This window comes from Moschus berezovskii, chromosome 5, assembly GCF_049115385.1.
Source record: "Moschus berezovskii isolate FMDL1 chromosome 5, NW_MosBer_1.0, whole genome shotgun sequence".
NCBI lineage: Eukaryota > Metazoa > Chordata > Mammalia > Artiodactyla > Moschidae > Moschus > Moschus berezovskii.
This window is the reverse complement of record NC_142464.1, coordinates 86,569,120-86,586,381: the sequence shown is the minus strand read 5'-3', so window position 1 is coordinate 86,586,381 and position 17,262 is coordinate 86,569,120. Positions and strand designations below refer to the sequence as shown.

The following is a 17,262-nucleotide window of genomic DNA, read 5'->3' as shown; positions in this document are numbered from 1 at the left end:
GCTTTTTGAAACAAGCTATCACAGCAGCTAGTCATCAAGCACGGACATCTGAGAGGTGATGTATTACCAGAACTCAATTTGTGTGTATTAACATGAATAAATGAGTGCTAGCATTTATATTAACACATTCTTATTATTTAATTTAAAAACTAAGAAAAGTTTTAATGACTTTATATTTAAATCATTTCAATAATTGGTTCTCATCTTAGAATTATCACTCCATTAGCTGAATTGTTAAAGTAATTTTCTCAGTAATATCACTACATTTGAAAGTGTTCAGGAAACCTCTCAAATCTCCCAAGTATATCTGGACATCCAGTAAGTAAAATATGAGGAGTCATTTCAGCAGCTCAGCTTAAGATATACTTGAAATTTCTGACAAGTCAGAAAAGTGTAAAGAACAAAATTTCAAGATAAGGTAAAGAGAATTGATCATTTATCCAAAAAAGATAAAGACTGAAAGAGGTATTGACTAAAATTGTAATCTGAAAGAATGGAAATATTGATTCAAACCTAGAAGCTAAATACTGCTCTTGTGTTAATATGTATTATATTAGTGTGAATCAGACAGTTATCCACATAAGAGGTACACAAAACTGTGGCAAACTTTTAAAAAATAATCCTGCTTTATCATCTTTACAGAAGAGGGAATTTTGCAATAAGGAGTTCAAAATCTGAGCCCCAGTCAGGTCCCAGGCTATTTTTGCAGACTGTATAGAGCTTCTCCATCTTCAGCTGCAAAGAAGATAATCAATCTGATTTTGGTATTGGCCATTTGGTGATGTCCATGTGTAGAGTCATCCCTTGTGTTGTTGGAAGAGGGTGTTTGCTATGACTAGTGCATTCTCCTCACAAAACTGTTAGCCTTTGTCCTGCTTCATCTTGTACTCCCAGGCCAAACTTGCCCGTTACTCCAGGGATTTCTTGACTTCCTACTTTTGCATTCCAGGCTCCTATAATGAAAAGGACATCTTTTTTGGTGTTAGTTCTAGAAGGTCTTGTAGGTTTTCATAGAACCATTTAACTTCAATTTCTTTGGTAATAGTGGTTAGGGTGTAGACTTGGATTACTGTGATAATGAATGGTTTGTCTTGGAAACAGACATCATTCTATCATTTTTGAGACCACCCAAGTACTGCATTTTAGACTTTTTTTGACTATGATGATTATTGCATTTATTCTAAGGGATTCTTGCCCGCAGTACTAGATATAATGGTCATGTGAATTAAATATGTGCATTCTAGTCCATTTTAGTTCAATGATTCCGAAAATGTCTATGTTCACTTTTGCCATCTCTTGTTTGACCACTTTCAATTTACCTTGATTCACGGACTTAACATCTTAGGTCCCTATGCAGTATTGTTCTTTACAGCATCGGATTTTTCTTATACTACCAGTCACATCCACAACTGGGTATTATTCTCGTTTGGCTCAACCTCTTCAATCTTTCTGGAGCTATTTTTTGACTTGTCTCCAGTAGCACGTTGGGCACCTTCCAACCTGGGAAGCTCATCTTTCAGTGTCATATCTTTTTGCCTTTTCTTTCTGTTCATGGGGTTCTCAAGGCAAGAACACTGAAGTGGCTTGCCATTCCCTTCTCCAGTGCACTATGTTTTCTCAGAACTCTCCACCATGATCTGTCGGTCTTGGGTGGCCCTATATGGCAAGGCTCATAGTTTCATTGAGTTAGACAAGGCAGTGATCCAAGTGATCAGTTTGCATAATATTCTGCAATTGTGGTTTACATTTTCTGTGCCCTCTGATGGATAAGAAGCTCTGGAAACTTCCTGATGGGAGGGACTGGCTGTGAGGGAATCTGGTTCTTGCTCTCATGGGCAGGGCAATGTTCAGTAAATCTTTAGTCCAATTTTCTGTTGATTGGTGGGAAGAACAACTAAGGAGCCTCTTGATGAAAGCTTGATGAAATAGGAGAGTAAAAAAGCTGCCTTAAAACTCAAAATTCAAAAAACAAAGATCAAGGCATCCAGTCCCATCACTTCATGGCAAATAGATACGGAAACATGAAAACAGTAACAGACTTTATTATCTTGGACTTTAAGATCCCTGCAGATGGTGACTGCAGTAGTGAAATTAAAAGGTGCTTGTTCCTTGGAAGAAAAGCTATGAGAAAGCTTTAAAAAAAAAATAAGCAGAGGCATTACTTTACCAACAAAGGTACATCTAGTCAAAGCTATGGTTTTACCAGTAGTCAGGTATGGATGTGAGAGTTGGACCATAAAAAAAGCTGATCACCAAAGAACTGATGTTTCTGAACTGTGGTGTTGGACAAAACTCTTGGGAGTCACTTGGACTGCAAAGACATCAACCCAGTCAACTGTAAAGGAAATTAGTCCTGAATATTCATTGGAAGAATTGATGTTGAAGCAGAAACTGCAATACTTTGGCTACCTGATGTAAGGAACTAAATCATTGGAAAACACCATGATGATGGGAAAGATTGAAGGCAGGACAAGAAGGGGACGACAGAGGATGAGATTGTTGGATGGCATCACCAACTCAATGGACATGAGTTTGAGCAAGCTCCAGGAGTTGGTGATGGACAGGGAAGCCTTGCGTACTGCAGTCTATGGGGTCACAAAGAGTCGGACATGATCAAGCAACTGAACTGAACTGAACTGAATAAAGGAAGGAAGACTGGCAACTTCTGTTATTGACATCACTTGCCTCCTGATATGATGTACTGAGAACATCATATCATTTTTGTGGTATTCATGTCAAAAATGTCTAACATAAATCTAATCATGAGAAAAAATTAAGAAAAAAATGCCCCTGATTGAGGGGCATTTATAAAAGAACTATCTTATAGAATTTACAAATATCACTTAATGAGATATAAAGAAAGGCTGAGAAACCACCAAAAAAAAAAAAAAAAAGGGAAAAAAAGTCTAAAGGGGCATGATCACTGAATATAATGCATGGTTAGGGATTTTTTCCTTGCTATTATGGAGATTGCTGGTAAAATGGACAATATTTGAGGTTTATAAACAGTGATGGCTTCATGGACATGCAACCAATACAGTCACATGAACCACACACTTAGCACTTTAGGCTAAATGCTCTTCAGCAACCATTTTGAAATTTTTCATAATTTTACCTTTGCATTTGTGTTTGCATGTGAAGCTGAAAAAAGTGATAAAACATGTATGTCGCTATGTTAAAAAATGCTATTCTTTTTTTAGGAACTGTGGTTACACGTAAAAGTTTAATATTTGGGGGAATGTGGTTCAAGAATATACAGAAATTCTTTGAATAATTATTGAAATATGACAAATTAAAAGAATAAAAAATATCCTGCTTTGCAGTTCACCTCTCAAAACTTCATTTTTATAGCCTAGATTTAAGGAATTACAAATATAAATTTATGGAAAAACATGCTATTTTAAAATGTCCAATACCAATGTGTTTAATGAATAAGTGGAAACAAATAAGTTTTAGAGTTTTTGCTTCCCTTTATTTGCCAAAGTGCTGATTGACGCTTTTTTCCCAAAAAAAGAACATTACATACATGCACACACAATTTAATATGGATTGATTATTATAAAAATCATTAGATTTATATCTTGGGTCTTCCCAGGTCGCACTAGTAGTAAAGAACACACTTGCCAATTCAAGAGATGTAAGAGACACAGGTTCGATCCCTGGGTCAGGAATATCCTCTGGAGGATATTCCTGTCATGACAGCCCACTCCTGTATTCTTGCCTGGAGAATCCCATGGACAGAGGAGCATGGTGGGCTATTTTCAATGGGTTTGCAAAGAGTCAGAGACGACTGAAGTGGATGCAGCATGCGATACATACTCATAGACAAAAATGTAACTGTAATGCATTTCCTCTATGCTAAACTTCCTTTTCCTGATCCCTTAATTAAACTCTGAATTAAGTTTTAATCCTATGAAAGAATAAACATTCAAAAATTTCACTTAAAAATGTTGGGATAACACTTCTTTAAAAATAAGGCACAACAAAATGATTTCACTTTATAGATCAAATCATCACTATTTTAAACTTTAAGAACATAAATCAAGAATAAAAATAACTGTAATCATTTTCTGAATCCCAGCAAAGGTATTATGTCATATTTACAAGTCACCTTAAAAAGAAAGTATAAAATTTTATTTTCTGGTTCAAATTTTGGTTAAAATGGCTTTTTATTAATGCAATTTTTTTAGATATTACTTCAAAAGAATAAAAAATGAGTTCTAAAACATTTAGACCTCTGTACACAATTTTGTTTTTAAGATGTTTTTCCTTTTTTTGGCTCAACTGGCCAAGAATTTTGGGATTATGAATTAATTAAGATTATCACAATGCCTAATTTTAAGACACATCAAAAAGTAAAATAAATGATATGTATACTGCTTTATTGGAGAAGGAAACGGTAACCCACTCCAGTATTCTTGCCTGGAGAATCCCATGGACGGAGAAGCCTGGTAGGCTACAGTCCACGGGGTCGCATAGAGTCGGACACGACTGAGTGACGGAACGGAACGGATACTGCTTTATTGGAGAAGGAAATGGCAACCCACTCCAGTGTTCTTGCCTGGAGAATCCCAGGGACGGGGGAGCCTGGTGGGCTGCCGTCTATGGGGTCGCACCAAGTCGGACACGACTGAAGCGACTTAGCAGCAGCAGCAGCAGCATACTGCTTGATGTGTGGACTTCCTGAGTGGCTCCATGGGAAACAATCTGCCTCCAATGAAGGAGAATGTCTGTAATGCAAGAGACACAAGTTTGATTCTTGGGTCAGGAAAATCCCCTGGAGAAGGAAATGGCAAACCACTCCAGTATTCTTGCTTGGTAAATTTCACAGAAAGCGGAGCCTGGAGGGGTCCGTAGAGTTGCAAAGTCAGACATGACTTAGCAACTTGATAAACATAAAAAGGAAAAGTTTGAAAGAGACTTAATATACATAAATTTTTTCAACAAAATTGGAATTTTTAGTGACTTTTCTAAACATATATTTGTTTTTGTAAGATATAAAATGCTGGAATACTATATAAAATATAATAAATATATAATAAAATATAAAATACTGGTATAAGATATAAAAAACTGGGGGAAAAAAACCTAATGAACAAGGCAGAGCTAGTTATAAGGCATAAAATGTCAGTATCTGAATTCCATACACAAAATAATTGCTCTGACACATTAAGAAAATAAAAGACAAAATTAATAAGTAAACTACATTATGTAGACTTAAAAGTCAATATATGTAAATCTGATCAGTAGCTCTATTCATTACTTATGACTCTTCTAAATTAATCTATAAGAGTAATTTATAAAACTCAGAAAAAAGTAAACTTAATAGTATATTCTGGAGAGGGGAATAGCAATCCACTCTGTGTTCTTGCCTGGAGAATTCCATGGAAAGAGAAGCCTGGCAGGCTACAGTTTGTGGGGTCCCAAAGAGTCGGACATGACTGAGCGACTAACACACACATACACAATAGTATACTAGATTTAGCAAGAGACAATACAAACACCTTGGTATTATACAAAATCAGTGTTTTCTTATTCAACTTCCAGGAAAAGAAATCAGGCTATTATTGAATCTAGGTTTGAACCTCAGTGAATCTAAAACCATACATATTAGTTTCAAGAATCTTGAGATTTACCATTACTAATTATCTTGAAACTTATATAAATTGAATAATCGATATTTAAAAATCAAATTCCAAGTTAAATACTGCTATGCATGGAATGTTTGCACAAGGCTTAACGAGGCAAAACCACGATTCAGTCAAAAATCAGTCCTCCAGACCAGTAATAGCTGGAAAAACTGACATGCAGCTTCTGTTAACCTATTCTCACGAGCAGGGAATGATCAAATTAATCTCTGTATAGTCTATTAATTTGCCTTGATTCATGGACCTAACATTCCAGGTTCCTATGCAATATTGCTCTTTACAGCTCTGGACCTTGCTTCTATCACCATTCACATCCACAACTGGGTATTGATTTTGCTTTTGCTCCATCGCTTCATTCCTCCTAGAGTTATTTCTCCACTGATCTCCAGTAGCATACTGGGCACCTACCGACCTGGGGAATTCCTCATTCAGTAGCCTACCATTTTGCCCTTTGATACTGTTCATGGGGTTCTCAAGGCAAGTATACTGAAGTGGTTTGCCATTCCCTTCTCCAGTGGACCACATTCGGCTGTGGTCCATGTGATCAGATCGACTAGTTTCCTGTGATTATGATTTCAGTGTGAAAGAAAGGCAATGCCAAAGAATGCTCAAACTACCGCACAATTGCACTCATCTCACACGCTAGTAAAGTCATGCTCAAAATTCTCCAAGCCAGGCTTCAGCAATATGTGAACCATGAACTCCCAGATGTTCAAGCAGGTTTTAGAAAAGGCAGAGGCACCAGAGACCAAATTGCCAACATCCGCTGGATCATGGAGAAAGCAAGAGAGTTCCAGAAAAACATCTATTTCTGCTTCATTGACTATGCCAAAGCCTTTGACTGTGTGGATCACAATAAACTGTGGAAAATTCTGAAAGAGATGGGAATCCCAGACCACCTGACCTGCCTCTTGAGAATCCTGTATGCAGGTCAGGAAGCAACAGGTAGAACTGTACATGGAACAACAGACTGGTTCCAAATAGGAAAAGGAGTACGTCAAGGCTGTATATTGTCACCTTGCTTATTTAACTTATATGCAGAGTACATCATGAGGAGCGCTGGGCTGGAAGAAGCACAAGCTGGAATCAAGATTGCTGGGAGAAATATCAATAATCTCAGATATGCAGATGACACCACCCTTATGGCAGAAAGTGAAGAGGAACTCAAAAGCCTCTTGATGAGAGTGAAAGAGGAGAGTGAAAAGGTTGGCTTGAAGCTCAACATTCAGAAAACAAAGATCATGGCATCTGGTCCCATCACTTCATGGGAAATAGATGGAAAAACAGTGGAAACAGTGTCAGACTTTATTTCTTTGGGCTCCAAAATCACTGCAGATGCTGATTGCAGCCATGAAATTAAAAGACGCTTACTCCTTGGAAGGAAAGTTATGACCAACCTAGATAGTATATTAAAAAGCAGAGACATTACTTTGCCAACAAAGGTCCATCTAGTCAAGGTTATGGTTTTTCCCGTGGTCATGTATGGATGTGAGAGTTGGACTGTGAAGAAGGCTGATCGCCGAAGAATTGATGCTTTTGAACTGTGGAGTTGGAGAAGACTCTTGAGAGTCCCTTGGACTGCAAGGAGATCCAACCAGTCCATTCTAAAGGAGATCGATCCTGGGTGTTCATTGGAAGGACTGATGCTAAAGCTGAAACTCCAATACTTTGGCCACCTCATGCGACGAGTTGACTCACTGGAAAAGACTCTGATGCTAGGAAAGGTTGGGGGCGGGAGGAGAAGGGGACGACGGAGAATGAGATGGCTGGATGGCATCACCGACTCTGTGGACATGAGTTCGAGTGAACTCCAGGAGATGGTGATAGACAGGGAGGCCTGGCGTGCTGTAATTCGTGGGGTCACAGAGAGTCGGACATGACTGAGCGACTGAACTGAACTGAACTGATAGTCTATTAATACAACCAGGCAAATATTTACAAGCAAGAAAGAAAGGGAAAGATCTAATATCTCTATGGGTTACAAACATCCAGGTGCAACTTTAGTAGTTTAAAATAACCTTCTCATTGGTTAACTGGGGCCCAGAAGAGAAGTAAGGGCCAAACTGATAAGATTAGCACATTTGGAATCCATTCCAGGCAGAGAGAAGGGAAACTCAACACAAAAGAGTAAGAATACAGAAGAGTATAACACTCAATTTAGTGCAATGTTCAAAAGAACTTTCAGTTCAGTTCAGTCGCTCAGTCGTGTCTGACTCTTTGTGACCCAGTGAATCACAGCACACCAGGCCTCCCTGTCCATCACCAACTCCCGGAGTTCACTCAAACTCATGTCCATCGAGTAGGTGATGTCATCCAGGCATCTCATTCTCTGTCATCCCCGTCTCCTCCCACCCCCAATCCCTCCTAGCATCAGAGTCTTTTCCAGTGAGTCAACTCGTCGCATGAGGTGGCCAAAGTATTGGAGTTTCAGCTTTAGCATCAGTCCTTTCAATGAACACCCAGGATCGACCTCCCTTAGAATGGACTGGTTGGATCTCCTTGCAGTACAAGGGACTCTCAAGAGTCTTCTCCAACACCACAGTTCAAAAGCATCGATTCTTCGGCGATCAGCTTTCTTCACAGTCCAACTCTCACATCCATACATGACCAAGGGAAAAACCATAGCCTTGACTAGACGGACCTTGGTTGGCAAAGTAATGTCTCTGCTTTTTAATATGCTATCTAGGTTGGTCATAACTTTCCTTCCAAGGAGTAAGCATCTTTTAATTTCCTGGCTGCAATCAGCATCTGCAGTGATTTTGGAGTCCAAAAAAATAAAGTCTGACACTGTTTCCACTGTTTCCCCATCTATTTCCCATGAATTGATGGGACCAGATGCCAAAAGAACATTGCTGGATGTTAAATTTTGTAAAATTTCTTTGAGAATCACAGATTCATCTCAGAAACAGCAGTTAAGACTCCTTATGTTAAAGTTTTATCTTACTTTACTTTCCTTCTCCCTCCTTTCCTTTGTCCTCTGTGTTAGAAAATATGATGCAATATAGGCTCACCATCTTCTGTATTTAAATGTTTTCTTTTTTCAGATGCATTTCTATGAATATAGTCTACAAAATGTTTGTTATGGAAAACTAATTTATAATTTGAGTCTATGATTTATATGAGAGTCCCTTCATTTACTAATATATTGTCATTCTCTAATGAATTCATTCATTCAGTTATAATTTATACACATATAAACATGAGAATCAAAGTCAAAAGAATTTTTAACATTTTTATTTATATATTTGGCCATGCCAGGTGTTAGTTGAAGCATGTGGGATCTAGTTCCCTAACCAGGCATCAAACCCAGGCACCCTACATTGGGAGTCTGAAGTCTTAGCTACTGGACCACCAGGGAAGTCCCCAATAATTTTTATAGCTTTAAGTATAGGCATTTCTGAAATTAATGGCAAAGTATGTACATTATGTATGAGCTAATCCAGTCTCCTTCATCTCTTGGGGTTCGACTCTCTATTATTTCCCAATCCTTCAAGCTATGATGATGACAGAGAAACTTGTTATAGAGAACTTTGTTTGGAAGGTAAAACCAGATGCAATGTAAACTCAGAAATGGTTTACACAGCTGGCGTTTTCTTTTGTTTCTTATGGGCAACTCTAAGACATAATCAAGATGTTACAAATAAAGAAAGATCATGAGAACCTTGAAGTTTGAGGGTTTCATGGGATATAAAAGAGGGAAATTAAAGGATTAACTACTATATTTATTGAATTACAGTGTCAGATGAAGTCCAAATCTTAAAGGGTGGGCACTATTCTATCATTACGGTTTGAGCAAAGAGAAGATTAATATATGAAAGACTAATGATACATCCTGTTTTGCAATATCAAAATAAATTATTTTTAAGCATATTTCTTTAGTATAATTCAATTTTTTTTTCCTTTTGGCTCAAATCTTGGCTTCCAGTTAGAAAAATATTACCTCATATTATCTTTATTATTAATTCTGCAAAAGTACAATAAAGTACTATGAGATTTCATTGTATCAAACTTAGGCATTGAATATAAACTTTATCACTGAAATCCTAGTATAGAAGTCCTGTTGAATTACTTATACAATTACTTGCCTAACTCGCATACCATCGGAATGAAATAAAATCTATACAAATCTGACTAAAGTAATCAAATTCATAACATTCTATTTTGTTATTTTTAACCTTAGTTGTAATGTAAAACCCTATACAGTATTTTATGACAGTTGGTTCCATGGAATGATTTGTGGCATAAGGCATACTGTTCTTAGCTAAAGGAAATACCAATGACATCATTCAGCCATTATACTAGATAAGCTCACCTATTAAAGAACAATACTAACAGTGTTTTATATTTTTACTAAATTAACATGATGAATCTGTTGCACAGAATATTTTACTCCACAAACACACTATAGTTAAAATATTTGAACTACCTTTGCCTCTTGAAACATGAATGTGTAATAAAGGAAAGGTTTAACAATTTCAATGATTTATCAGCCACATTATTTACCCTGTTCTATTTTGATAAATAAGAAAAGAAAATGACTTAAATTTAAAATAATACAAATCTAGAAATGACTTTTTAGAAATAAAAGTGGATTATCTATCAACACGTTAGAAATAATTTTAAATACAGAAAAAAATGTGTATGTTCATCAGAGAAAATTACCTTAATAAAATATTAACTTCTCTATCTCCCTCAATATGTACCATCTTTAAAATGTACTAGTTATTCATAAAAGCAGCATATAGTCCTCATTAATATTAAAAAGTCATTTGATCTGTAAAATTTAACCACTTGTTCTTTTAGGTAGGGTCCAAAGTCAAGTAGAAACTAAAGCAGCATACATTGAGGGTGTATTGTATAGCATTTTGGCCTCAGCTCAGATTCAAAGCATAGCCTTATAATGTGGGAAAGCCCACATTAGCTATATGACTACCCATAGCTTTTTTTTTTTCTTTTTACCATGAAGAACAAATAGAATCTGCTCTCATACAGTTGATGTAAAAATTAAACAATTGTTATGTATACAAATAGAAGGTGTGTACGTCCTCAATAAATGTTAACTGTTTTCATTATGAATGTTTTACTGTTTCAATGAATGAATGAATAAACTGCTTATGCTTGCTTATTCCCTGTAATATCTTTGATTTTTTTTCAAATACATTTTGCTGAACTAAATAAAATATAATGTAACCATAAGTCACATCTGGCAAAGAGTATTTCTGTTAGGTTTAGCATCATAGTGACAACCAGATGTTGAACTATACAGATCAAAATGCATTATTTTCCTGTTGTGGCTGACCACGGAGTAATGATAGTTACTTAGAAAGTTTAGCATGTGGCAATCTGAAAAACATATTTTGCATTTAATACAAAGAAGCCTTTCAACATAAGAATTTGGTAAAGTTAGGATCAAATCTAAATTTCATTTTGCATCCCTAAATTTCAAAAAACAATCTATAGCCAGTACTAATATTTACTTGTAATTTCACATCAGATATTTTTCAAAATTAGGAGGAATTTGAATCAACTACAATAAGTGATATATACCAGAATATTACCTGGTGGTTCATTGGGCTTAAAGGATAGTTCTCACACCATAGGAATGTTTAAGTCACTCTGAACGAAAGTTTTTATTGCCATCATAAATCTCAAACTAAAGAACTCCTTTGGGTATTACTCCAGATATGTATCTGGACTAGGTAGGCCATAACTAATACAATTAAGATTAAATGCTGCTGCTGTTGCTGCTAAGTCACTTCAGTCGTGTCCGACTCTGGAGTCTACAAATTGTACCTCTTACAGAACTATGCCCTTTTACACACAGTAGTAAGAAATGTAAATAGTTACTATAATACTAAGTGCAATTAAGACTGAGCTCCTGTCACACATGGAAAAGTTTGTCAAAGTGTATGAAATTTTATGCTTCCTTTCCAAATGGAACTGTTTATTCACTGTAAAATCATGTTTTTTAATCTGCCAATATTTTAGTATTCCCCATAATAAGCAAGTAGCAGTGTTTCCAAAGACTCTTGACATCTACATCTTCCCTCCTCAATTAACCTCATCTCTTTTCAAAGATGTAACTTCAGTTCAGTTCAGTTGCTCAGTTGTGTCCGACTCTTTGCGACCCCATGAATCACAGCATGCCAGGCCTCCCTGTCCATCACCAACTCCCAGAATTCACTCACTCATATCCATCGAGTCAGTGATGACATCCAGCCATCTCATTCTCTGTCATCCCCTTCTCCTCCTGCCCCCAATCTCTCCCAGCATCAGGGTCTTTTCCAGTGAGTAAACTCTTCGCATGAGGTGTCCAAAGTATTGCAGTTTCAGCTTTAGCATCAGTCCTTCCAATGAACACCCATGTCTGATCTCCTTCAGATGTAAGTAGTTATATGAAAACTATCCAAGCTCCAGTCTGGGAAAGAGTTTAGCAAAGAACTGGAACGGACTGCATTTTAAGTATATGCACCACATTTTTAGTTACATCTCAGTTGTCGGTATATGTATTTATCATCACTTTCTATGTTACTCTCATGAATATTTGAATTATTTTATATTCTTTTGCAATATTAGGACTACTAACACACTAGAGTTCTGAAAAAAAAACAGGTTTTTATTTAAGACATTATCTAGTGATTCTGATATTTTGATATTCTGATCAAAAATATCAAATTCTGATATTTTTTACTTGAATATTTAAAATAATAACAGATTTTCCCTTTGACTAATATTAACCAGATTTTTCTTCTTCTTTTTCTTGCAAAGGAAAAAAGGAAATACGATATCAGCTTAGACTAAACTACTTATATACACTATCAGGATTTTGATATTTCATCCCAAGTGGTAATAAAAAAACTGATCAATTGAAAGAAAGTTCTACTTCTTGGCAGCAACACCTAGTTAAGGCATCCTCTGTTAATAAGCATTAACGCCAAGATAAACAGATATCAAATGATGTGATTCTAAATTTCTTCAGATAATTTGTTTCAAAGGTAACTAAATATTTACAGACTAAGGATTTATTATTTTTTTTTTTATTTCTACAGATGAAAAACAAAGCTACAATTGGAAAAAAGCAAGGTACTCTTCCCCATAGTAACTGAACAGGAAAGACTACAGGAGCATGCTCCCCACTGTGACAAGAATTTTTTTTTTATTTTTCACAAACTGCTTTCTTTCTTTAGAAGATTCTTCTTCAGTCCTCAAGGAGACCTTCTCTGAACTTATCTAGGTTAGGATTTTTATTATGTATATATATATATATATACACTCTTTCTTATTTTGGGGGGGGGTTATTTGTATTCAAGGATTTTCACCAGTATTTATTTTGGGAAGAAATACAATAGTTAATTTACTTGGATTTCACCTGAAATCCAAGTGATTTTTTTTATTCTAAAATTTTTATTTAATAAATGGTACAAAGCACAATCCCAAAAACATTAACAGTTAAAATTTCACCAATAGAAAAAATACTATAGAATACTCAGTTGTAAAAAGCTACTTTAAGTTATTTTACACCTGCCTCAGGCTGCAAAAAGAAAAAAAAAAAAAACCCAATGCCACACTAAGTAACCCCTCTCTCAAAATAATGCCATTTATGTTATAAAACATGAGCACCCCATCAAAAGACGGGAACTGCTTTTGTTAATTCATATATATATATACACACATATATATATTCATATATATACATATATATATTTATATATATATACATATATGTATATATGACTGTATCACTTTGCTATACACCTGAAACAAACACAACACTGTAAATAAAATATAGTACAATATAAAATAAAAATAAGTAACAGACCTTTGGGGCTTTACACAGAGTTAGAGTTCCTATCATAGGGACAACAGCACCACAGCCGCACTGAATCCTCATGAAGGAGGCACACGAATGACTGAATTACAAGAGTTACAGGAATGAGAGCTGCTCACTTCCCAGAAACTACAGCTCACAGAAAACCAACAAAGGCACGAGATACAGACCATTCACTTATGAATGTGTAAAACTCAAGAAAGTCCACATTACTCCTACAACATGTTGAAAGTGCTTCAGAATTCACACAATACTAATTTTCTTATGGTTCTGGTTAAATTATAGATACAAGTTTATAACAAATGGTAAAATCTGTAACTCTGTTTAAAGTTTTAAAAGATTACTTAAGAATAGTTTCTTGTATTTCTATGCTACCTTTATAGTTCTGGTTTCTCATTTCTTAATTAGTAAATTCAGCGTGCAGGTTCTATCCCAGGCTAATTTATACACTTTCGGAAGGAAGGGCCTCTTAAATCCACAGAGTTACATATACTCTTTATTATTATAATGATCTTAAAATAATGTTTTTTTTTCCTTAGAGAAGTTATTTTACTTTATATCTCTCTCTGCCAATAGACTACAAACATCATGGCACTGAAACTTGCTAACTAATACAAACACATTAACTATAATAGAGCCAGGCACAGAGTAGTTGTTATGGTATAAGTTGTCCCCTTTAAAAAATCATATATGATAGTATATGGATATGGGGCCTCTAAAATAAAAAACAATTAAGATAAAGAACATGAGGATGAGGCTGTGATCTGATAGGATAACCATAAAAAGAGTATTTGGGAGCCCTCTCCCTTCTCCTTCCATGAACTCATATGGAGAAAGATCATGTGAGGACAGTGAGAGGGCAGCCACCTACTACCCAGGAAGAAGCACACATGAGAAACCAAATAGGCTTGCACCGTGAGATGGGATTTCTAGCCTCCAACATTTAAAAAAAATAAGACTGCTGCTGTGTAACCCCACCCAGACTATAATATTTTGTTATGGCAGCTAGAGTCAACTAATAAAGTTCAGTTCAGCTTAATTCAGTCTCTCAGTCATGTCTGACTATTTGCGAACCCATGGACTGCAGCACGCCAGGCTATCCTGTCCATTACCAACTCCCAGAGCTTATTCAAACTCATGTCCATTGAGCTGGTGTCTCCATCCTACCAAATCATGCTCTCATCCCCTTCTCTTCACACCTCCAATCTTTCTGAGCATCAGGGTCTTTTCCAAATGAGTCAGTTCTTTGCAACATGTGGCCAAGTATTGGAGATTCAACTTTAACATCAGTTCTTCCAATGAATATTCAAGACTGATTTCCTTTATGATGGACTGGTTGGATCTCCTTGCAGTCCAAGGGATTCTCAAAAGTCTTATCCAACACCACAGTTCAAAAGCATCAATTCTTCAGCACCCAGATTTCTTTATAGTCCAACTCTCACATCCATACATGAATACTTGAAAAATCATAGCTTTGACTAGATGGACTTTTGTTGGCAAAGTAATATTTAGGCTTTCTAATATGCTGTCTAGGTTGGTCAGAACTTTTCATTCAAGGAGAAAGTGTCTTTTAATTTCATGTCTAGAGTCACCATCCACAGTGATCTGGAGTCCCCCAAAATAAACTCTATAAACTCTATCACTATTTCCATTATTTCCCCATTTATTTGCCATGAAGTGATGGGACCAGACGCCATGATCTTAGTTTTCTGAATATTGAGTTTTAAGCCAATTTTTCAGTCTTCTTTTTCTATTTCATCAAGAAACGCTTTAGTTCTTCTTTGCTTTCTGCCCTAAGGGTGGTGCCATCTACATATCTGAGGTTATTGATATTTCTCCTGACAATCGTGATTCCTGGTGTGCTTCATTCAGTCCAGCGTTTCTCATGATGTCCTCTGCACATAAGTTAAATAACCAGGGTGACAATATACAGCTTTGATGTATTTCTTTCCCGATTTGGAACTAGTCTGTGGTTCCATGTCCAGTTCTAACTATTACTTCTTGACCTGCATACAGATTTCTCAGGAGGCAGGTAAGATGGTCTGGTGTTTCCATCTCTTTAAGAATTTTCCACAGTTAGTTGTAAATCACACGGTCAAAGGCTTTGGCATAATCAGTAAAGCAGAAATAGAGGTTTTTCTGGAACTCTCTTGCTTTTTCAATGATCCAGCAGATGTTGGCAATTTGATCTCTGGTTCCTCTGCTTTTTCTAAATCCAGCTTGAACATCTGGAAGTTCACGGTTCACGTATTGCTGAAGTCTGGCTTGGAGAATTTTGAGCATGACTTCACTAGCGTGTGAGATGAGTGCAACTGTGCGGTAGTTGGAACATTCTTTGGCATTGCGTTTCTTAGGGATTGGAATGAAAACTGACCTTTTCCAGGCCTGTGGCCATTGCTGAGTTTTCCAAATTTGCTGGCATACTGAGTGTAACACTTTCACAGCATCATTTGTTAGGATTTGAAATAGCTCAACTGGAATTCCATCACCTCTGCTAGCTTTTTTTCCTAGTTATGCTTCCTAAGGCCCACTTGACTTTGCATTCTAAGATTTCTGGCTTTAGGTGAGTGATCACACCACTGTGGTTATCTGGGTCATGAAGATCTTTTTCGTATAGTTCTTCTGTGTATTCTTGCCACCTATTCTTAATATCTTCTGCTTCTGCTAGGTCCCTACCATTTCTGTCCTTCATTGTGCCCATCTTTGTATGAAAAGTTCCCTTGGTATCTCTAATTTTCTTGAAGAGATCTCTAGTCTTTCCCATTCTGTTGTTCTCCTCTACTTCTTTGCATTGATCACTGAGAAAGGCTTTCTTATCTCTCCTTGCTATTCTTTGGAACTCTGAATTCAAATGGGTACACCTTCCTTTTCTCCTTTGCCTTTTGCTTCTCTTCTTTTCACAGCTATTTGTAAGGCTAAAAGAGTAGGTAACTACAACTAATAGAGTAGGTAACTAAAAAGATGTATTGAAAGATTGAATAAATGAATGAATAAAAGGAAAAACAAAAGCCTTTTCTCAATGTATTTTTTTCAGAGAAAGAACAGCATTTAATGTAACTTTCTGGCATTTGCCAGCCTTTATTCACTCTGCTGTAGGGAAAAAAACATTGAGACTTATCTGACGAGTTCAGAAAAGGAACATGACATACCTGACTAGTTTCTTCTCTCTCTTCCATCTGTGAGCAGCCAGACACACACACTGGAAACACAGATTCTAGCGTATCATTCCATAAATTTTACAGCAGCAACAATATACATGGGGAATCCCATATGTATTCATCTGCTTAATTTTGGGTTGCAATGTGCATTGCATTTATATGTATACACTACCTTCTCCAATCATTTTATTCACATTTTGATCTCACCTACCCAAATATCTGCCTAGCTCTTACCTTGAGTAAACTTCATATGTGGGGAAAAAATATGCTATTTGGTATACTATTAAATCTAGGTAGATGACATTACCATTGTTTCAAAATAGAATGAATCATAAAATATTCACATCATCAACAGAAATTGATGTAGAATTTTAAAAAGCAACTTTGAATACATAAGTGTCTATTGTTTTAAGTACTAATTTTTGCCATGCAGGTAGATATTATATTTGTATTTAAATTATATTTGTATTTCAATAAACCAAGAAACAAACCCTCTCCAAATATAAAAATAAAACAAAAATCGGAAAGTAAAAAAGACCAGGGTTTGGCAAACTACAGCCCACATGACTAACCTGCCACGTTTCCTGTTTTTATACATCTCACAAACTCAGATTTACTGTATATACTT

At 36.2% G+C, this 17,262-nt stretch overlaps 1 protein-coding gene across 1 annotated transcript in view; it reads right to left on the bottom strand.

Moving 5' to 3' along the window:
- Window positions 1–17,262, bottom strand: part of ADGRL3 (adhesion G protein-coupled receptor L3) — a 984,355-nt gene that overhangs the window by 710,403 nt on the left and 256,690 nt on the right. The gene's annotated exons all lie outside the window — the stretch shown is intronic.